At 41.7% G+C, this 23895-nt stretch overlaps 1 protein-coding gene across 1 annotated transcript in view; it reads right to left on the bottom strand.

Moving 5' to 3' along the window:
- The window catches only part of LOC145405333 (putative inorganic phosphate cotransporter), a 416371-nt gene that overhangs the window by 35386 nt on the left and 357090 nt on the right, over nt 1-23895 (bottom strand). The window lies entirely within an intron of this gene.

Consider the following 23895-nt stretch of genomic DNA (forward strand, 5'->3'; position numbering starts at 1 on the left):
AGAAAACTGGAAACAAGCAGTCAGACATGCCGAAGAACTTCAGGAACACGGCATGAAGCAAGACAGAGCAATTGAAATGTATGTGGATTCATTCATCATACACATTTCAGAAAGCTCCGATGAATTCTCCGATGAATTTTCGGACTAAATATCAGAGAGAGGATTATGCCTCATGGGGAAACCTCTATAAAAAAAACGCGCCTAGACTTTTACCTCAATGGTGGTGTGGAAAAAAAGCCAAAATAATTTCGGAAATACACTACTTTTCAGAGAGAGAGAGAAAAAAAAAATACGGAAGTGTGTGTGTGTGTGTGTGTGTGTGTGTGTGTGTGTGTGTGTGTGTGTGTGTGTGTGTGTGTGTGTGTGTGTGTGTGTGTGTGTGTGTTGCTACCTCTATCTATCTATCTATCTATCTATCTATCTATCTACCTACCTACCTACTTCCCTACCTACCAACTTACCTACCTACCTTCCTACCTACCTACCTACCTACTTTTCAGAGAGAGAGAGAAAAAAAATTCGGAAGTACACTATTTTTCAGAGAGAGAGAGAGTGCGAGTAAGGGGCGAGGATGGAGAGCGGGCTCGTGACATGTGGAGACGTGGCAAGACTGGGGGAATCCCGGTCAAGCCCCTGACCACACCCTGGCGTTCATTTCTCGCTGCGGCCACTATAATATACCCCATCTCCAAAAGGACTGAAATTTTCGGTGTGTCACTTAGCAATGCCTTGAGCTACACCTATCCTGTTAGATCAGTTGCTAGAACTGCCTCAAAGAAACTTGGATATTGTACAGAGTCCGTAACTTCTTCACAGACATGCAGTTAACTATAGTTCATAAGAGTCATGTGCACTCTCAGTTTGAATATTGCTCACCCTTGTGGAATGGATGTGGAGAGGTTGCACTAAAACAACTAGACAAAATTCATAACAAAGCTGTTGGAATTATTAATATCCCTTATTTTATAAATAAACTATCTCCCTTACAAGTAAAAAGGAATGATGCCTTCCTGGCATTATTTTACAGATATTTTTATGGCAAATGGTCAGACGAAGTTGCTTCCATTGTACCACCTCTTCAAGCCTTCCCTCGTGCTACACAGTTATCTGGTAGCGCTCATGACTGGAATGTCACCCAGCAATACTGCATAACTTTTGTCTATAAGAATTCTTTTATTCCCCGAACTACATCTCTGGAACTTGGTTCCCTGGAGTTGTTTCTCCCCCAACTTCAACCTACGGCTGTTCAAATCCAACTGTTACAGATATTTTATGAATGAAGGACTCCAGTAACCTGGTATATGGATTATTTTTTATTCATTTATTTTTCCTTCCTCTGTTCTGTTATTTAGAAAAAATAAGTGGATAATAATAACTTACTATTATATTGCATATTAACCCGTCACGTCCCGAGGTTTTTCGCACCTCCGACACCCCCCAATCCCGAGCTATTTTGAAAAAAAAAAAAGTTTGGCTAAAACTTCCGCTTTTGTTGGGAAATAAAGGAAAATCACCAAGAAAGGGCTCACCATGATCCATAAATGGTCGGAACAGGTGAGGTCCTCCGCGCCAGGTATCGTATTCTATCATTGACGTGTGAGTCGCTCACATTTTCTGTGGTAGGAAATATTGGGAGAAACAACAAACAACACCTCTACATTTATTGAATTTGAACTAATAAACAATAACAGTAACAATAAAATGAATTTCAATGACATATATATGAAAAATAAGCATTGTACCTTCGTGCGAGCATAGCGAGTTGGGTCCGAGTGGTAACATGCTATGTGCTAAGTTTCTTGTATCAGTCAACATATCATTTTTTCTACTTGTATACTTCTGTTTCAATGAGATTTTACCAATTTTTACTGTTTGTAAATGTTTTCAGCTGTTTTCATTCATTACGATGACATGCAGCATAAGTATAGCACATATCTACTTACTAAGCGCACTCGCTATGACTCGTATTTCAACATACCCAATTGTTTTATCACTTTCATATTGTTGTTTTCTTTAAATAGAACCTTTCCTCCACCACTGTAAATGTTTTCAATTATTTACATAAATTACGAGGACATTTAACGAAATGCTAGCGCATATTCACGTAGCAAGCACAATCTCAAACACTCGTGTTTCATCTTCTACTTTATTTTTTCACTCCAAGTATACTTTCCCACTTACATTACACACGTTTACACCCCTATACTGCACTATACATAGTTACTGGCATTATTTATTCTAGTGAGCGTCAGAATATCGCACGAATTCGCAATGAATGTTTTGACAAACATAATATCAAACACTTACATACAAATTTTTCATTTATATTACACCCTTTCCCACTCGTAGACTCCTATTTTCATAATTACGGGCCTTATTCATTCCACTGAGCGTCAGGAAATCGCATCTATATACACATGCCAGGAATATTTTGACTTAGAATATATTTCAGCACTTACAATACTTTGAACTTATATTACACCCGTTTGCATTTCCCATAATAATTTTTACTTATTTACGGGCCTTATTTAATTCCACTGAGCGACAGAGTATCGCATTAAAATACCCTCGCTAGGTATGTTTCCACTTAGATCATAATTATAGACTTACATACTATTTTTGCACTTATGTTATACCCGTATGCACTTTATACAAATATTTTCAAATCAACATGACCTATAATTACACTGAGTGTCTGTTTGTCGCATTTACTTCAGAGTTACAGCGTCCTATTGGATTCACACCATATTAGAACTGCATCAAGGTGTGACACTCGCTGAAACATGGGTGAATACAGAGACCCACGTCACGCTCGACGCACTCATAGCGGGTGTCCTTCCTCTGTGTGTTGAGTCTCACCCGGGAATTGCTACACACATGACACCTGCATTGGGGCCTAGGTCTATTTGGCCGGGGAGGGATAGGAGTGGGGAAATGGCGACCGGATATTCTCAGGGGAGTTTGGGCAATAGGGGCAGTGCGGGTGCGATGCTGGGGCCTTTCAACAGCATACCGTGCAAACATCTCTCTTGTGAGCTCCCTCACAAACCCTTCAAAGGTTTCCTGAACTCCTGTTGTCATGGCATACAGGTGGTGGCAATTCAGAGCAGTGAAAGAACAGTTTCTTATACCACTTCATCGTGGTCCTGGCACACTCGACTGCCGATATCATGGAGTCAGACTGGTCCACCAGGTGCATGTTTATGATATAATCCAGGACACACTCAGGTTTCCATATGTGACGCCTGTTCTCGTTCCGGTAATCCACGGAATCAGTACGGTGCATCAAGGGGTGGTGAACCGTGGACAAGAGGCTTACTTCTCTATTATGGTTCCACACAGATGCAAGTATGTTGTTGGCTTTGAAGAAGACAACCTCATTCCTGTCAAGTTTCCGCCCTACCTTGACCATGCGACGCTGGTTCACCTTCACAGTACCACAGATTCCCGTTTCATGCATGTGTAGATAACGAGCAAGAAGAGGGCTAGTGTACCAATTGTCCAGGTAGAGGACGTGACCACGATGAAGGTAGTCTTCTATCATTGTCTTTACCACTGCTCCCGACAGTCCTATACTCCAATCTTCTATTATGTCTGTCTGTGCACCGGTGTACAAGACTATGTCTTGCACATAACCAGTCCTACAGTCACACATAACAAAGATCTTGAACCCAAAACGGTGCCTTTTGCTGGGTATATACTGCCTAAATGAAATATTGCCTCTCCACAAGACGAGACTCTCGTCTATGACGAGGTCTCTATAGGGATAAAATGACGAACGAAAGGTTTGCCTCAGGTGATCAAAGACCAACCTACTTCGCCTCATCTTATCTGTGTTGTTCGCATTTGCAGGATCATCAGCATCGTAAAAGTGGAGGCGACTTAGAATTTGTTGGAAGCGATTACGGTTCATAACTTGGCCAAATATTGGTGTCAGCATAATAGGGTCCCTTGTCCAGTAGGCTGGAATTCTGTTCTTTCGTATAATACCCATCAAAAGGACCAGGGCAAAAAATAAGAACATTTCTGAAAGGGAGACAGGGTAATCATATATGATAGAATGCCTGCTCCTTGTTCCCAATCTTTCACTCTCACGGCATTGGCTGCGTGCAAAACGGTTGGTTTGGTCAACTATCTGCTCCACGAAAGCCTCACTAAAAAACAGGTGGAAAAAATCCAGCCTGGTGGAATTAGGGTGAATTCCGGGAGCAATGCAGCCAACACGCCCCTGCTCAGTGAAGGGGTGAATGAGGGGAGAAAAATCACTCCCATCCTTCCAATTTCATCCCACAAATCCCTCGTCCCCATCATCCCCATCAGCGACTTGGGTGGGGAGTAGATGCTGGTGGGGGAGGTTGGGGAGAAGGAGTGCGGAGGGCTTCTCCACTCGCACTCCTCTTCCCTCGGCCTTTACCCTTTCTCTTTCCCTTACCCTTACGACATTGAGGAACATTAGGGGGCTGTGGGGATGAAGTTTGGGAATATTGGGGAGCATAAGATATGCTGGGGAGTGGTTCCTCCCCACCTTCCCCTTAATCACAACACCACGTAATTTTTCACACACCCTCACTCGCCCACGTATTTTGAAATATTGGGGAGCATAACACGTGCTGGGGAATGGTTCCTCCCCACCTTCCCCCTCCATCACAACCCCACGTGATTCAGGACGCACCCTCACTTGCCTGCGTGATACACCCCGCTGCCTCACACCACCTGGGGAGAGCGATGACTCACTCCCGCCACTGTCACTTTCCATACTCCTCCCTGCACTTTCCCTTTCACTCCCCACTCCCTCCACAGCACTTCCTACCTCCCCAAACAAAAGACTAAGCCCATACCTGCTCGTCCGACGTGATGTGCGCTCGGGGCCACGATGAGTTATAACCTCACGTCCGTACCACGTGGCAGCACGTCCCACGGCTCCATCCTCATCCTCATCCTCGCCATCAAATTCGGGCTCCACATTACGTTGGGGCTGAGCAGAGGATGTTTCACGTTGTTTTTTGGCTGGCTACCCCTCTCTAGCAGCACGGTAAGTCATGTACTGCCACTTCCTGGGGGACGGGACTTCCTCATCACTGCTGGTGGTTTCCTCCTCCACTGGCTGCACATAATCATTGTCAAGAACCTCGTCGTCCAGTGGGGAATCACTGTCGCCTGTAAACGTGTCCAGGGCGGCTTGAATTTCGTCCTATGAGAGACCTCTCTTCACCATGTCTGAGCAGGACCGTTGCTAACAGGTGAGTGACCGAGCTGCGGGTGAGCGCGGGTCGTGCGGGGTCACCGAGTGTCCCCGCCTGGTGGCAGGTAGGGGAAGGTCGAGCGACCCTACATACCGAAAATCAAGCGTAAAATTTGAAAATTGAGCAAATTATGCACCTTGCAATTGCGTGATGTACCGGTACGTCGCCGGGACTGGCAAATGCAAAATGTTGCAATGTACCCAAATTAATTGGAAATTAAAATATTTGGACAATGTAATTTTTTAAACATATACGTAAAGGAAACAGCATCATATATTCCATGACTCACATATAACTTCTCTAGTTTTTGTAAATTACCTTTTTTTTTTTTTACTTTAAAACTTTGGTTGGTGGCTAGTCATTTGTACACTTTTTCGGTGCATCCGTATGAGTCATTAGGCAGTAGTCCGCCAGCATACTCACATTCTCACGTTCCTGGTACCTTCTTTCCAAGTCCTTGATATCCTTATGGAATCTTTCTCCTTGTTCTTCACTCAGCGCTCCAAGATTTCCGGGAGAAAATTCCAAATGCGATTCCAGAAACTGAACTTTGAGACTCACATTGCAACCCAACTCCTCAATCTTGACAAACAAATATCGTAAAATTGCTTTGTAAACTAGATTCTTATTTTTACCTAAAAACTTAGAAATTACTTCTCTGAATGATACCTAAACCTCTTGTTCCAGGTCGTTCATTGCACCAGCAGATTCTGCATGAGAAATTAGTCTTCTAATATCAGGTCCAATAAATACGCCTTCTTTCAGTTTACTTCAGACGGACCAGGAAACTTTGGCACAAATATGTAAAACAGGCTTCATCTCTTGATAGGGCTTTGACAAACTGCATCATTAATCCAAACTTAATATGAAGCAGTGGTAGTAGCACCTTGTTTGAATTCACCAGGCTAGGTCTGGTAGTGTTTTGACACCAAGCTGTAGATTTGTTCTTTTTGGTCATTCCTTCTGAGTCTAATGCAAATCCTTGGCTCTGCTGTCCCACTCACAGTGAAAACATGGGAATTTTGTATATCCTGAATACTGATCCAGTAAGATACACAGAACTTTCACGTCCCTCCATATGGACCAGCGGTGTTCATTGTAGTTAAATTTCTCGAGAAGATTTGCCAAATTCTAGTAGAAGACAGCTTTTTCATATGGGCAGGGTTTATGGCAGTTTAAAGGTGATAACTTTTGGCCTATGCAATGCCCCAGCGACTTTTGAGCATGTACTAGATCGCATACTGTAATGCCTGCACTGGCAGACAGTTCTCGTCTTTGTGGATGATGTAATTGTGTTTGGACGGACTTTTGACCAGGAACTGGAGAGGCTGTTGACCAGGAACTGGAGAGGCTGTCGGAGGTGTTGAACAGGATTCGTGCAGCACACTTCAAGCTGAACCCCAAGAAGTGCTACATGTTTCAGAAGAAGTAGAGTACCATGGACACATTGAAGGTGAAGGTGGTGTCTGTACTGACCCAGAGAAGGTGGCAGCTGTGGAAAACGGCCAATTCCAACTTGTGCGAAAGAGCTGCGGTGTTTCCTGGGCTTGTGCAGCTGATACTGGCGTTTTGTCAAGGACTTTGCAATGATAGCTGCACCTCCTCACGATCTGTTGGGGAAAAGGCACAAGTTTGCATGGACAGCAGAGACTCTGAAGGTCTTTGATTACTCAAGTATGTGTTGGCAAGCTCTCCAGTATTGCCGTACCCAGACCAGATTCAGCCATTTATCTTGGACTGTGATGCTAGTGACCGTGGTATTGGTGGAGTCCTGTCGTAGAAGAAGGATGACAAGGAGTATGTGGTGATGTATTACAGCAAGAAGCTCAGCCCACCAGAGGGAACTACTGTATGACCCGTAAGGAGCTTTTGGCAGTGATGAAGAGCCTTGATTTCTTCCATCCCTACCTGTATGGGTCCTACTTCATCATCAGGACAGATCATGCAGCACTGAAGTGGCTGAAAACGCTAAAGACTTCAGAAAGACAACTGGCACACTGGCTCAGGAAGCTAGACCAGCACAATTATGAGGTGCAGCACCGTCCTGTGCAGGTACAGTTACCCCCACTTCTAACGAGTACAGCGGGTGGTGTGTTTGGTGAAATGTGGCACCACTATGTTTGTTTACATCGTAGTAATAGTAAGTCAATGGGCAGACCCGGCAGAGCTTCCCCTCCACTACAATATCTAGTACCCACAAAAACAATGTTCTGTCAAGCCATACTCTGTCTGCAATTACAAGTGTTTGCCAGGTATTTATAGTGGAAGATAAAGAGGAAAACAAGTAGTAATGCCACTGAATCCCATTGTTTCTCTGACAGGAGACGACTTTGAGGCGATGTGGAACGGAGGAGAGGGGGGACAGGTAGTGGGGGAGCATGTAACGAAACTTTGTCGTGTTTCGTTTAGAATGATGAAGGGTGTGATTATACAGATGTTCTGAGGAGATCTGTAAATCCGTATGCAATAACTTGTCTTGGATAAATGTTCGAGTCTTAATGTTCGTCATACAGTGTGGTGAACAACTGTAGTTGAGCATAAAAGTTAGAAGGTCAGGTGTCCGGTGTCTCGAAACGTGGTTCACCTGAGTCTAGTGAGTGTGCGACTCAACTGCTATAACATTTTTATGGGTGAACCATGGTGGCCGTTAATGATTCATAATTATGCATGTGACAACGTTCATCCCATATTATGCATCATTCTGTTTTACTGTGAGAGAAAAACAACCATTATATTCGCAAACTATGGTATAAGTAGATGTCCTGCTGCACAGGGTTATAGCTACTTTGAGTGCTGAACAACTATTGGCTAGTTGTGCGAAAATGTTGTGTAGTCATCATACTGATAGATCACGCAGAGGTAATGAGATACTGTATTTGCATAATGAATACATATCTTGTATTATAATAGTTGAAGTAAAGGTGTTATGGACGTTCAGTCCACGAAATAATGATGTCGCTTTCTTCGAGGTGCTATTTCATTAGTCTGGATAGCTGCGATACAACATCCACAAACACTGATCATCGTTTATTATATTCTCTTTAAAACATTCATACATTTCATACAAGTATTACACCTTCAGGCCCTCCTTAGCTCCGGGCACATTATACTATTTAACCGTGTGTCTACAGTCACACACTGTCCATCCAGAGGGAGCAATATTTCCTTTACCATGCATGCCTGTCCGTTGTCTGCCATTATAACACAAGGTTTTAGTATGTGGCCACGGCTACACAAAATATATGAGTGGCGTGGTGCTGCTGGGAGAGTGTGAAATTGCGTATTTGTGCAGGGAGTCTGATAATACATCACCGACTTATTCACATTCCTGTCAATATACCAGCCAGAGTCATGGTTTTGGTGACTATACTGACTACCACTGAACACGCATTCACTTCCCAGCAGTCTGAATGAGGTCCTCTTTTCACCCAATAGAAACATTAAGAAATACAATGAACAATGCAATTTTATATGTAAAGTAAGGAGTGTTTTATGCACCGTGTCATCATTCAGGCTTTAACAGTATAACACAGCCAAGTATAAGCTGGACCCAAGGTAGGATAAAGGTTAAGTGCTGCTGGAGCGTCCAAGTAAACGTAGGAAGCATTGGTGCCCAACACCTGGATGGTAAAACCCGACCACCGCGCTTTAGGAAAAATACCCCCGAGTTCTGAAGCTGCCCCACGTTATCCAGTATAGGTTTACTCAGGGTCATTGATAAGGCTGCAATCTCATCGTAGTGATGCGATATGATAAGAAAGTATCGGGTCTAGTTACCCATTACAAGAGGAAGGGCGGGAATTTTGAGAGAGAGAGAGAGAGAGAGAGAGAGAGAGAGAGAGAGAGAGAGAGAGAAACACACACAGACAGGTGCATTCACGGTGTTATTACAAGTTGCTGCAATACTACATAATAGACCCGTGGGGAGGCTCCCCACATACAGCTCTTCTCAATAGGGTGGAGTCTTCAATGTGGAACGGAGGGGAGGAGGGACAGGTAGTGGGGGAGCATGTAACGAAACTTTGTCGTGTTTCGTTTAGAATGATGAAGGGTGTGATTATACAGATGTTCTGAGGTGATCTGTAATTCCGTATGCAATAACGTGTCTTAGATGAATGTTGGAGTCTTAATGTTCGTCATACAGTGTGGTGAACAAGTATAGCTGAGCATAAATGTCAGAAGGTGAGACGTCCGGTGTCTTGAAACGTGGTTCACCTGAGTCTAGTGAGTGTGCGACTCAACTACTATAACATTTTTGTGGCTGAATCATAGTGAACAAAAATGATTCATGATAATGCATGTGACAACGTTCATCCCATATTGTACATCATTCTGTTTGATTGTGAGGGAAAAACAACCATTATATTCGCAAACTATGGTATAAGTAGATGTCCTGCTGCACAGGGTTATAGCTACTTTGAGTGCTGAACAACTATTGGCTTGTTGTGCGAAAATGTTGTGTAGTCATCATACTGATAGATCACGCAGAGGTAATGAGATACTGTATTTGCATAATGAATACATATCTTGTATTATAATAGTTGAAGTAAAGGTGTTATGGACGTTCAGTCCACGAATTAATGATGTCGCTTTCTTCGAGGTGCTATTTCATTACTGTGGATAGCTGCGATACAACATCCACAAACACTGATCATCGATTATTATATTCGCTTTAAAACATTCATACATTTCATACAAGTATTACACCTTCAGGCCCTCCTTAGCTCCGGGCACATTATACTATTTAACCGTATGTCTACAGTCACACACTGTTCACCCAGAGGGAGCAATATTTCCTTTACCATGCATGCCTGTTGTGCAGGGGCAAAGAAGGAACGGAGTCAGCTTAGCACACCCAATCTTTTGGAAGCAGATTTTACAAGAGATGTAATATGATCTTTCCAAGACAAGTCCCGAGCAAATGAAACCCCAAGCATGTTCAACAATGATGCAGGATTAAGTTGAGTATTATTAAACATAAGTGGGTATACCTGTGGAAGATTTTGTCGGGTTGATAGGTGCAAAAACTGAATCTTTGATGCATTAAAAACAACCAGATTATTTTAACCCCAGTCAGAGATACGAGCCAAGTCAAACATTAGGTGTGCCATAGCCTCATCCCTTGCCTGTTGAAGTAACTGCTGAGATGGACGTTGCGGGAATCGAATGGAAAGGTGAAGGGTAGAATCATCAGCATATGGGTGGATAGGGTTAGATGTACTGCTTAGAAGGTCATTGATGAATAAAAGGAAGAGAGTTGGTGATAGGACAGAGCCCTGAGGAACACCACTGTTAATAGATCTAGGAGAAGAACGATAGCCGTCTACAACAGCTGCTATAGAATGACCAGAAACGAAGCTAGAGATGAAGGCACAGATAGGAGGATAGAAACCATAAGAGGGCAGTTTGGAAATTAAAGATTTATGCCAGACTCGATCGAAAGCCTTTGAGATGTCAAGTGTAATGGCAAAGCTTTTGCCAAAGTCCCAAAAGGAGGATGATCAGGAGTCTGAAAGATAGGTGAGAAGATTGCCTGTGGAGCGACCTTGACGGAACCCAAACTGATGATCAGAAATAAGGTTGTGATAGGAAAGTTGCTTTAAAATTTTTCTATTAAGAATAGACTCAAAAACTTTTGAGATACAGGATGTTAAAGCAATTGGACGATAGTTAGAGGGTTGGGAATGGTCACCTTTCTTTGGGACCGGCTGAATGAGAGCAAACTTCCAGCAAGAAGGAAAGGTACAAGTTGACAGACAAAGGCAAAAGAGTTTGCCTAGGCAGGGTGTAAGCACAGAAGCACAGTTCTTGAGAACAACAGGAGGGACTCCATCAGGCCCATATGCCTTATTGGTACTGAGGCCAACAATGGCAGAAAGTACATCAGCTGAAGAAATTTTAATGTTAGCCATGAGGAAGTCAGAGGGGGGAAGTGATGGAGGAACAGCACCGGAATCGTCTAAGGTGGAATTGGAGGAGAAAGTCTGAGCGAAGAGATCTGCTTTATCAGTAGAAGAAATAGCTACAGAGCCATCAGAGTAGAAAAGAGGAGGGAAGGATGATGAGGTAAAGTTGTTAGAAAGGTTTTTGGCAAGGTGCCAGAAGGAGCGAGAAGAGTTCGAGTTAGAGAGTTGAGAGCATTTTGTACGGATGAAATTATTTTTAGCAGAGAGAAGAACAGACTTAGCACGTTTCCAGGCAGAAATGTATAGAAGATGTGATTCAGGGGTGGGTTGGCTCCGGTACCTTTTGTAGGCCCTCTCCTTGTTGCGGACAGCATTAGAACAAGCATGATTAAACCAAGGCTTTCGTGCATTAGTCAAAGGATATGAGAAAGGAATGTATGCTTCCATGACCGAGAGAATAACCTCCGTAATGTGCAAGGCACACCCAGATGGCTCCCGGCCATGGAAGCAATAATCATTCCGGGGAAAATGAAAGAAGTACTGCTTGAGGGCCTCCCAATCCGCAGCTCCAAAGTGCCAGAGACGACGTTTTTTTGGAGGAGCGATAGGACAGGTTAAGGTGATAAGGTTGTGATAGGAGGAGCCCAACGGAGAGAAAAGATTAACAGTGTAGGCAGAAGGATTAGTTGTAAGGAAGAGATCAAGTATGTTGGAGCTCTCTCCAAGGCAGTCAGGGATACGGGTAGGGTGCTGTACAAGCTGCTCTAGGTCATTAAGGATAGAAAAGGTGTAGGCTTGTTCAGGTGGATCAGTGAAAGGAGAGAAGAGCCAAAGGTGGTGGTGAACATTGAAATCTCCAAGAATGGAGATTTCAAAGAAAGGAGAAATGGATAGAATGTGTTCCATCGTAGAAGTAAGATAGGCAAAGAATTTTTGATAGTCAGTAGAATTAGGAGATAAATAAACAGCACAGATATATTTAGTCAGAGAATGACAGGAAAGCCGAAGCCTGAGTGTAGAGAATTCAGAAGAATCGAGTTCAGGAACACGAGAGCAAGATAAGTTGTTGTGTATATATACACAACAGCCACCTTTGGCTTTGAAATGAGTATAGAGAAAGTAGGAGGATACAGAAAAGGGTTTACTGTCAGTTTCCTCAGACAGCTGAGTCTCAGTTAGGAAAAGAAGGTGACGTTTAGAGAAGGAGAGGTGGTGCTCAACAAAGCGAAAGTTAGAGGAAAGGCCACGAATGTTGTAGAAATGAAGAAGAAGAGAGTCAGACAGTGGTTCCAGGCACCTTGAGTCGTCACCGGGAGAGGGGCTGAAGGTGAGGGCATTTATGGTCCCCCCCCCCCCGGGGACTCCGAGGCTATGTTATTTGACGCCATTTTTTAAAAAATTTTGAAAAGGAAGTGTGATGTGTACTGTGCATGTAGTTTGGTGTTGATAGTTGGAGAAACTTGTATTGGAGAGCACTGAAAAAGTTCAGCAAAGGGGGATGGTCGAGACCTAGTCGCGAGGGCTGATGAAACGGGAGCTCCAGCTCTCCCTGTCATCAGCTTTCCATCCACCTTGGGAGTACTGCCCTGCTCGACTGGTGCTACAGTCTACTCCTGCCGTGTTATGATGCTCTTAGCAAATGGCGACACTGCTGAATCGCTGCCTTACTCTGGTAGTTGTGGTAGAGAATATAGTGGTGGTGGTGGTAGTGTTCGAGAAGGTGGAGGTTGTGCTGGAAGGTGGTATAGGCTCAAGGAGGGAGAAATGGAGGTCAGATGTGTTGATACATCACCATGCTGGGTCAGCACTATTAACACAGTACAGATACGCTTCGTCCTTTCTCACTTTTGCTTGTTGTTTCCCACTTTTTGTCCTCACTTTATTCACTTGTTGTTTGATCGTTGATTGTTACTTGTAGAGCAGTCGTAGATTGTTTTGATTGTAATTTGTTCTTTGATTGTTGATTGAGACGTTAATCGGCTTGTTTTACCGCTGTTTTTTACCATTGTAGCTGTTCATGAAAGCTGTCTGCTGCGTATAAACTCGTTAGGCGTGGTTTGATTGTAGATTGTTTTTGCTGCTCGCCACCAATATCGATAAGCGTAGATTGATTGTGGTCGGTTCGTTGGTACCGCTCATCACTAATGTCAATAGACGTAGCCAAGGGGTTTAAGTAGATAGAGAACGTTATTTGGTGTATCATCGATGGGAGTGGCACAAGGGGAGAGAGTAATAGTGAGGCGTTGTAGATGTCAGTGTAGGCCTTCTCTGTTCCATTATCCTCTTCATATTTTAAGTTGGATGATGAAATAGGCAGATTGGGTTGATGGAGTTTATTGTGAAACAGTTACTTGAATAGAAGTTTAGAGCTTGGCGTGACCCATGTATGGTTAGTAGCAATTTGTGCCAGCTGTGGGTCTTCTACTTTACTCTCACTCTCCTACTCTCTGTCGCTCCCTGGGAATCTCTCCCCTTCTGTCATGGCTGTCTCTCTCTCTGGTTCTTTCTCTGGCTCTCTCACCTTCCTACTTGTAATATCTGACTTATATCCCCCTCTAGCTTCCGGTTAAGGTGTGTGTGTGTGTGTGTGTGTGTGTGTGTGTGTGTGTGTGTGTGTGTGTGTGTGTGTGTGTGTGTGTGTGTGTGTGTGTGTGTCGGTCTTGTTTCTGGCACATGATCAGAGGTGTTTGGCATGGTTGATTAGTCTAGGCTAGAGTATGTATAGTTGTCTTTTCCTGGAAAACTTCAGACATAACTACCTATTTTACATATTGTTACCTATAGCTATATAGTTACATACCGTAGTTACATATAGTATTGTGTCATAACATATGCCTACATGCATACCTGTTTACTATTTACAATTTCCCACACACCTGCTCAGTCACTGAGCCCTCTCCCAAGTGGTAAAGGCAGAAATTTTGCAGAGGTCAATGATGCAATCGGCCCTGCACATGGAGGGACAGAATTGGATGTGGAGGATAAAAAATACATCACTCTACACTCCACCAGTGCTGTGTACAGACTTAGCCGTGCATCAGTGGGGTACCTTCGGTACCTACCTACTCTATGGTTGTCACAGAAAATGGCCACAAGTTCGAAGGGTGACGGGAAGGTCCTTGCGGTATATCCTGTCAGGCGGTGGCGCTGTGCGCCCTGAATCGTGATGGCTATATACGTCAGCCGGCGGTTAGGGGTTAAGCCAAACATTACTCTCTCATTAACACAGTCCATGTTTTTTTCTGTTTATTTCTAGTCAAGAATAATGTGAGGTGGTAAGATGAATCACGTGGAATTTCCTTAAATTTAGTGTAATCTCTAACTTCCTTTAATGATTGTTTATACTTTGTACTGCTCTTATTATTTTGAATTGACATATTTTTACCTGGTGTCATAACTATTTTCGTTATGCCATCCACAAATATAATTTATTTGGTTTTGAATGTTGGCGGAGGTAAATCTGCTGTGTATACAGAATAAAGAGTCATTAGATGAAAACTCAGTCCAGTGTAACTGTTTATATTTATCCATACAAACCTGTTTTTAAAGAAATTTCATCATATATTGTGTCCCAAACTTCATCAAATTCTGCTGAGACATCTCTCTGCATAATGTTAATTTGTTCGTCTCTGACTATCCATTGGATATTATCTCATTTGTTATTGTTATTTTCGTATGGATACCTCTCCCTTTCCTAAAAACCAAGTTGCTTTGTGTTAATTTGGCCTTGTAATAGGTTAATTTGTCTTGTATTGATGATTTTTTCCAGCAATTTGGCTTTCACATTAAGTAATGAGACAGGATGGTAATTTCATACTGTGTCGGATCCTTTGTCCTTTTTGGGATTGAATATCATTATTGATATATTAAATGGTTCAGAAACATAGCCAATTGGTAATATTGCTTTATAAGTATTGATTAGTACCTTGAAAATATTGGGCACTAAATTTACGTTTCTGGTTATTTTATTAAATCTGCTTGATTTTCCTTTGAAGCTCGTGACTGTATGTACTTGTTTTGCTGTAATTTTCACAATTTTTTTCAGTCTGTTTAACCCCTTAACTCCCAGAGCTCCTGTGCAAGGGATTTTGCTGGAAGCACTCTAGGCGTACTGCCCTCCGCCTGTTGGCTCATAGTCGTGAAGCTCATAGGTCCCTGCCCCGGGGTTCCCTTCTTAAATTCTGAAATGCCCAATTCTACCCCATACTGGAGATACGGATCACAAAGGGGTTAAGCCATTTTCATCAAAATGCTGGGTTCATCCTGACATGGTTCTGACCTAAGTAGTTTTATTTGTTTCATGTTTCCTGTCAAAGTCACTGTTTTCTTCCTCATTTATTCTGAAGGTACTACCCCATGCTCTTCTTATCTCTGTCTCAGTATCTTAGTCTTATGTTACTTTGGGACCAGCTCTAATAATGGATGCTTTTATTGTTTTCTCTCCATACTTTTTTTTTTTTTTTAATTCTGATCCAGAATTTTGGGCGGTGTTTTTCTGAGTCAATGTTATCGATAACTTTCCTGTCTTCCCTAAGCTAACATGATACATTCTTTCATAAGGTCCCCCTATAATAGTCTACTATTTTTCAAAACGTTAATGTCCGCACCAAAGGTTTCTAGGTATCAAGTATGTTATTGTTGGCTGTCTGATGTGTGAATGTATTTAAGCTTTTTAATCATTATAGAGTGTGGCAGTGTTTTGTAGGAACTATAGGTAATACTCTTTTTAGCTGCTGTCCATATAACTGATGCCAAATTGTGTATTTGAATGTTTATATTTTGGGTTTTGGGCTGTCTTATCTTGGGTAATTCTTGTTGTTCTAGCTCGCTTTCGTATATTTTCCAATTTGAGCAGCTTATCAAAAATGTTGGTTGCCTGGGTATCTGTATGGGTGAAGTGGGTACACTGGAAATTACTGGAAGATGGATTTTGCGTGTTAATGGTCCTTGTGTATAATAGTTCAAATGATCTATATAAATGGTTACTGAATGTTCCTTTTGGTCCAAGGCATGTATGAAAGCTTGGGCCCATACTTATTATTATTATTCCTGTTTTAATTGCAATAACAATAAACATCCAACATTAGCATTATTATCTTTCTTCTTCTTCTTACTGTTGCTGTTGTTGTACAAACAACTGTACACACAACTGTTGTTGTGCACACTTTTTAAAGCATATACTCGTAAGTGTATTTCTTCACTTTAATTACTTCCTCTACTTGTAGCCAGTTATTAAATTCTTAGATTTCTGTTTGTATTTCTTCATCAGAGGGTTGTCCATCTAGCTATTTCACAAATACTCTCTTTTTTGTTATTATTTCATGGAATGGTAATGTGTCAACACCTGCCCTAACAAATGATATCAACTCATCATCTTTCAGAAGTCAATACACTACTATCACTTCTACATATGGACTTTAAAGCTATCTGGAGTGTTAACCCGTAGCATACTGGCAGATTTTTCACCAATGATCCCCCTTCCCTAATCCCGGCAGACTTTATTTATTTATTTTTTTTATTGCTAAAACCTTCGCTTTTTATGAGACACATCGAAAAATCATAGAGAAAGTGCTCAGTTGCGTTTAGAAATACCGGTACAGGTGACAGTATCATCGAGCCAGGCTCCAGAGAAGACGTTTTCTATGGGAAGGGTAACTATTCCAAACCACTCAGAATAAGTAGATATTTATTTATTTGGTACGATTTTATATGTAGTACAAGAATAGATTGGTTTTCACAGTGTAATATAGATGATATAAGTGTTATTTCACTCACCAAACACATCAACATACTGCACCCTCTTTTGCGATGTTACCTCCTCATCAAGTCTGCATGTTTCTTCCTCTAATGCCACGTAAACTTTGTCCTGTACATTGGCATCAATTGGGGAATCACTCTTGCCTTGAATTTCATACCGTGGCACGAGAGGTCTACTGGCCAAGTCACTGATAACGGGTGAGTTGCCGATACAATGGTGTGCAGAGGTGGGAGGTCACGTGGGGTAAAGCATTGTCCCCACCTGGCCTCGGGTAGAGGAAGGTCTCCCATATATACGTACCACAAATCACACGCAAAATTTGAAAAATTTGCAAATGACGGACCTCACAATTGCAAAATGTATGGGTACGTCATCGGATGTCACCATGACAAAATGTGGAGACGTATTCATACATCAGTGGGATGCGGTGGGTTAAAGAACTTGGAGAAAATAACATTAAACTTTTCATAACGAAAGATTGGTGATTCTGTGAATAAAAATGCCTTTATTCATGTTAGTAATGCACAGTGATATATTGGACATCTTTAATTTCTGTTTTAACATGCTCCACTTTCATCGTCCCTATCCAAGCAAGCAACTCCCATCAGAAAACCTACCTATAACTCGACCCTATCAAAGTGGGATGCCACCCAAGTCGCCTCCAATAACCACCCCTATTAACCCATGAATTGCACAATTACATTTTTTTATCCCACCCCGTGGTGTGTAAGAAACAAAGGAATTTTTTTTTTTTAGTTTTTTGTTTAATATAAACTTGAAGACAAACATCCAGGGCATCATCTGGCGAAAGGAAAACAATCTATTACTCTCCATCTTTGTGTAGGGCCATGCGCAAGTTTACGTACGGGAGTAGTGAAAAAATGTTTTTTTTTTTTTTTATTATAAACTTGAAGATAAACATCCAGGGCATCACCTGGTGAAAAGAAAAAAAAAATCTCTCTCTCCATCTTTGTGTAGCGCCATACATAAGTTTGCATAGGGGTCAAGTAGTTTACAGTGATGCACGACCAGCACAGCCTAAGCTGTGGCACACAGCACGACACTACCCAGCCTGAGATGTGACTTGCAATCCGCGGGTTAATGGGCCCATCCTCCTTGTGTATACACCTAATTGTCAAAAACCATCAGAGTTCGGTTTCTTACTACAGCTGGGAAGTGCCAGTGGCAGTGGTGCTAGCAGGAGTGTGATAAAGAAAAACAAAGCTCAGTGTGTAGCAAGAGGACCAGATATTAAGTAGTTGAATCAACAGTCATACAAGGGTAAACAAAAATAAATAAATAAATAACAGAGTCGATCAAGTGGTTCAAAATCCAAAAGCAATGGCATATCCGGGTGTTACATATACTCTACAAGCAAATTAGAGGTAAGGCAAGTGATCAGTAGGAGGCGAGTGGCGTCAAGCCAGTGCGAGCGGCCAGGATTACAGGTGTGAAATGATGTCATCAATCACGCTCCTGGTACCATCAAAGGTGAAGCAGGCTGCAAAGACAGAATCATTGCCAAATTTTTTGCTTGTAGGCTTATGGCAGGTTCTCTATCATTGATGAGATGAAGAGGCCTTCTAATATCTGTAGGTGTCTTGTGACGGGGTTTTCATCCATTATTTTTCTGATTAGGTGGATTTTATGACAAAATTTGGCGTGTGTTATGGGCATTCTATTCTGAAGTGCAGATTATAGTCTGGCGGCAAAATGGTCATTTTCGGGTGAACCTCGTTTCGAGACATATACAAAGTTTTGTTGCATTTTCTGATACTTTGGAATGTAACCATCAAAAGAAAAGAGTGCACCCAGCTGGCACACTTGAGCGTTTCAAAATGGAGGCCGATATCCATTATGGCCACCTGCAGGAATGATAATGCTAATAAAACATGTTTAGCTATCTTTTTCAGTTTTTAATTTTCTTCATACATTAATAATATTAACTTTTCCTATCAGAACATGCACTAGACAAAATGATCACCTGTAAACTACACATTGTAACATTTTATTTTAACGATTTTCAAGGTTTTATGATCATTTTCAGGTGCTGATAGAAGAAATTTTGAATGTTAATAAACTGCTATCATCAAAGTCAATAAAACAATAAAGATATCATTTGAGTGCTATTTCCTAATTCAAAGATGGTCCTTCAAGGATACAAAGCGATGAAGTAGACAGAGGAAAGATTCGGGAGAAGCTTCAAAACTGCATAGATCCACTGAAAGGAGAGTGCCATCCACCTGGACTTATTAATGTGCTTACAGGTAGGATATGCACAGAGCATGTCAATATTGACAGGGCTGTTGAATTGGGAGCAGCTATGATGAAAACATTTGAGGAAGGATGCCCACAGAGTTTTCACAAGCCATTCACAAGACCAGTTGTGCTTATGTCAACTTCAAGAAAAAAAATAAAGTAGACAATATATCTGTGTATGATACCACATCGATCTATTCAGGAGTGCTTTGTCTTCAGACCTTTAAGATCATCAACATGAGAGATGTTTTCTCTTATGAGATGGCTGTATTTCCACCCTCAATATTCTAGGAAAAGACAGGTGATATGAGGCTGTTACCTTAGCCACCCTGAAAGCCAAAATCCAAGTGGAAGTATCTGATCGCAGAACGGTCCCAGTTGATGGGTGTGCAGTTCTCTGTGTTGTCAAATGGCCAAGCAAAGGCGTCATAGAAGACTATATACTAAAGTTTGTGCAGTACATATGTCATTGTCTTTTAGCAGCAAACACACATCTGGTCTTTGACAGATATCACAGTGGAAGCATAAAAAGGGCGACACGAGCAGCTAGAGCTGGGAAGGAAGCAGGTAGATGCCACAGACTGTCATTGGCAACACCTCTGCCACCACAGAAGGTCTGCTTATCTGTTACACACAATAAATCCCAGGTGATTAATCTCATTTGTGAATATCTGTGAGAACACTGATCTACTGCCACACAGTGACAAACATCTTGTGATTACAGGTAAGGATCTTATACCAGTAGAGCTTTGTAATGGAATCAGAAGAAGCAGGCCTGAAGCTGATGTATTGTGGTGCAGCAAGCTGTCCATTTGGCAAGGTCAGGAAGTTACAGCATTAGAATCGTTGCTGACGACAGACATATTTGTCCTGCTATGCCACTTCTATAAGCATGAAAATCTTGCCTGCAATATGGTAATGGCTGGAACAAGCCTTTCACGATCAAGTGCAGATCAAAGCAACAGTTGAGCAAAATCAAGATGTTCTCAACAGTCTGTTACCTGCCCATGTTCTTACAGGATGTGACAGGGTTTCATATTTATGGGGTATTGGTAAAGGAACACTATTAAAGGCAGTAAAGAGTGGGAAGATACTTACCAGATTAGAGTGGCAACAAGAAAAACTGACTGATGTTACTGCTGAAGCCACAAAATTCATTGCAGCATGTTATGGCTTTCCAAATGAAAACAACATGACATCTTTAAGATATGCTGTGTGGGAATCAAAGATGGGCAATCTTCGGTTCACCACAGCACCAGAGCTAAAAGCTTTGCCACCAACAACAGAAGCATTTGATGAACATGTTTGCAGAGCCCGTATACAGACAGCAATTTGGAGAAGCTCCCTTGATCCAGAGCCACCAGAAATGAACCCTCTTCATTGTGGGTGGACCAAGGATCCTGATTCAGACATGTTGGTTCCAACTGGCTTGCCACCTGATGTTTCACCTGCACCACTTGATATCCTAAAACTAATCAAATGTCGGTGTCAATCCCGCACCCTATGTTCAACTGCCCGTTGCAGTTGTGCTGCAGCACAACTTTCTTGCTCTCTGTTTTGTGCTTGCCATGGAACTGACTGCCACAATCCTCAAAGTAAATCAAGAGTGTCAGTTGAAGAAGAGGAATGTATGGAGGAAAGCATGGACATGGAAATGACGGACACTTAATGTATTAATTGAAATGTGTTTAGGATTATCAGTATTTTTATATTTATAAGGAACATATATTTTTGATGTAAAGCATTTTGATCTATTTTGAACGGCGTAATTGGTCTAACATTCTGATTTAAAGGATATGAACATTTTATTGTGAAAAAGATTTTGGTTTAAATATGTTCGTTGGAAAAGACATGTTAAATATTTAAAAATGTTTCCTGACAGAAAGACCTAATTCTCCATCCTTTCCCTGTATAGTTTGTTAAGAAAATGAAATATTGTGGTAATACCTGGTGATAGTCTAACAGGGTACGGTAATCACATTTGGTGCTTTTTTTAAGCAATTATAATTAATTTTTCTTTTCACAATTTACACATATACAATATACTTTGTTATGACTAGAATTTCTTGAAATAATTCTACAACTAAATAATGTAATAAACTAGTGACAATTGTAATCAAATATTGTAGTTTTTATTTTTTTCAGGGGGCCATTTTGGATTTCGGCCCATATAACAAAATGCTCAAGTGTGCCAACTGGGTGCACTTTTTTATTTTCATTAGTAGGGTCCAATGTATCATTAAATGCAATAAAACTTTGTATATGTCTCGGAACGAGGTTCAGTGAAATTCCTCCAGACTATTACTTCATCAGGTGAGTTTTGTGGTCGAGTATCCTATATATAAAGAGAGATGGGACTCAGAGTTACCTAGTTTGCAGGTGTATTCGTACAAAAGATGACACATTTGCAGGTCTTATGTTTGCTTAGTTGTGCTACTTCTGAGAAGCAGATTTGAAGTATTCTTATTTTTGTAATACATGACGAAATCGATGGTGTTGGGGGTTAGGCGATTTCACGAATCATTTGATTTTCCGTTTGAGTACCTTTTCTTCTGTCTTGTATTATATGCATATGGGCTTTGCTTTATGCACTGGCTATCATGTTGGTTTGTTCTCATTCCCCTGGCACCATTTCCAAACTCTTTTTGCCAGTTATATTATTCATATCCCGGTTGATGTGTCCATCATTGGAAAGCATTTACGTGGCCCTTCCCGTTTCCTGATGGGGAGTATTTCAGTTGCTCGAGTGGTTTAAGGTTCTCCTGATGTAGGGTTTAATGGTGGAATCATTTATTTCGTTGGGGGCACTCACTCTTTCCTTTCATACATAGTCTGGGGTTGATTAGCATTACATAAACATTTGTATGAATTGTGGTAGAGCTTTGCTAGCCAGCCATATCCAGAAAGGGAAGCATGTTCCCTCTGTTCAATTCAGTGGTGAAATTAAGCCCTGAAATCTGTTATAGTTGTTTCAACGTCTTCAGTATCTCTTCACTGTTAATTTAAACGAAGATGCCATTGATGTATGTGGATATACAGCAGGTTTAATGGTAACCATGAATACTTCCTTCTCGATCATTCCAAACAGACCTTCAGGACACTCAGTGAAGATGGAACGAATGCAGTCTTCAACAAGAGGCCTGAGAAGAAATCAATCTTACCCTGGAAGAATAACTGGGCACCATCAACGTATCACTGAGAAAAAGACCCACAAATAACTTTTCCACTTTAACGAAGGACAACTATAGTTTCCTGACAACACTATCGGCTATCTCAACCTCACAAACAAGTCCCTATCAGAATATCAAGAGGAGCTGCCTAACCTGGAGTTTAACTGCTACTTTCCATCCAAACCAAGTCCATGGCATAAGTGCCTGGAAACTGAATTTCTCCTGAACGACATTCACCGGCTCACCAAGAGAAGAAAACTCAAGAATGATGAAGGACTCCATGCTGAGCTACTGAGAGGTGAGAAAAGGCAGAGGAAAATACAAAAAAACAATATACTTCTGAAGAAACACATAAAGTCAACCAACTGGAACAACTGAAAGGAGGCACGGCAAACACTAACTGCCGTGCTGGTAAAATGGCAAAATACGTTCTCCTCTGCACAGATTATAAAGCAAGAAAGCAAAAGAGGCCACTTCTATGCGATGCAAGCGATGGGAGGACCAGAGTTGGGTTACGAGAACTTGTAGGTTACTGGGTGATATAGTAGTATTTTGTTTGTCTTTTATACGAAGTCGATGGGGCTTTGGGAGATCTTGAGCTGTTTTAAATCGCAGGGAGAAATATCAAACCACCCTCGACTGATCCAGGACTATCAAAATTTTAATTCAGTTAGGACAAGAGAGATATAATAGTCCTCGAGCTCTTTATAGGCCCATAGGGTAATATAAGCCCCTCTTGTTTGAACAGATATTAATTAAAAACAGCTACGAGTCACAAGCAGAGAGGAGTAATGACAGTCATTAATGACCCTGCATGGTCACAATGAGCAGGGAGTTGAAACAAGATGCAGCTTCAGCTATGATGACTGATCAACCGTTAATGAGTGTAACTGTTTTTTTTCTTTTGCTGATATCATACACTGCTTTGGTTTCGGTTCATCCCCTGCTCAAGGACTTTCGCGTAGGGATGTACACTACTTATACTTTTCATGTACCTATTTTGTCCATGGACCCATTCCCACTGAACCTATTTTCCCCTATCCACACACCCACTCAATCACCCACCCACACACAAATCCACCTAATTCTGCCAGCAGAATGATTTCGAAAGTTTTCACACACACACACACACACACACACACACACACACACACACACACACACACACACACACACACACACACACACACACACACACACACACACACACACACACACACACACACACACACACACGCAACACAGAGAGAGGAGGGGGGAGGGATGGGAGAGAAACAGCAGCATTTATGTACAGATAAGAAATGTAAAGCGTTCTGAAAAATATGGAATTAGCAACTATATTGCCAATTGGTATGGTGTCACATAAAAACCATACATGATTAGGGCGAAGAAAAGTATGCGAGTGAGTTTGACTTTAGGAGGGAGGGTGGAAAGTTAAGATTACTTGTTATGGTAGATATGTGACAAAGCAGACAATACACAGTGACAATACAGAAAATGAACGATAGAAACAGATCTTTGAAGTGTGCGTGGAAGTCCCATGTCAAGGGTTACATGTT

The sequence above is a fragment of the Coenobita brevimanus genome, chromosome 66, assembly GCF_032717465.1.
Source record: "Coenobita brevimanus isolate Jiangsu-jjx chromosome 66, ASM3271746v2, whole genome shotgun sequence".
NCBI classification, from domain to species: domain Eukaryota; kingdom Metazoa; phylum Arthropoda; class Malacostraca; order Decapoda; family Coenobitidae; genus Coenobita; species Coenobita brevimanus.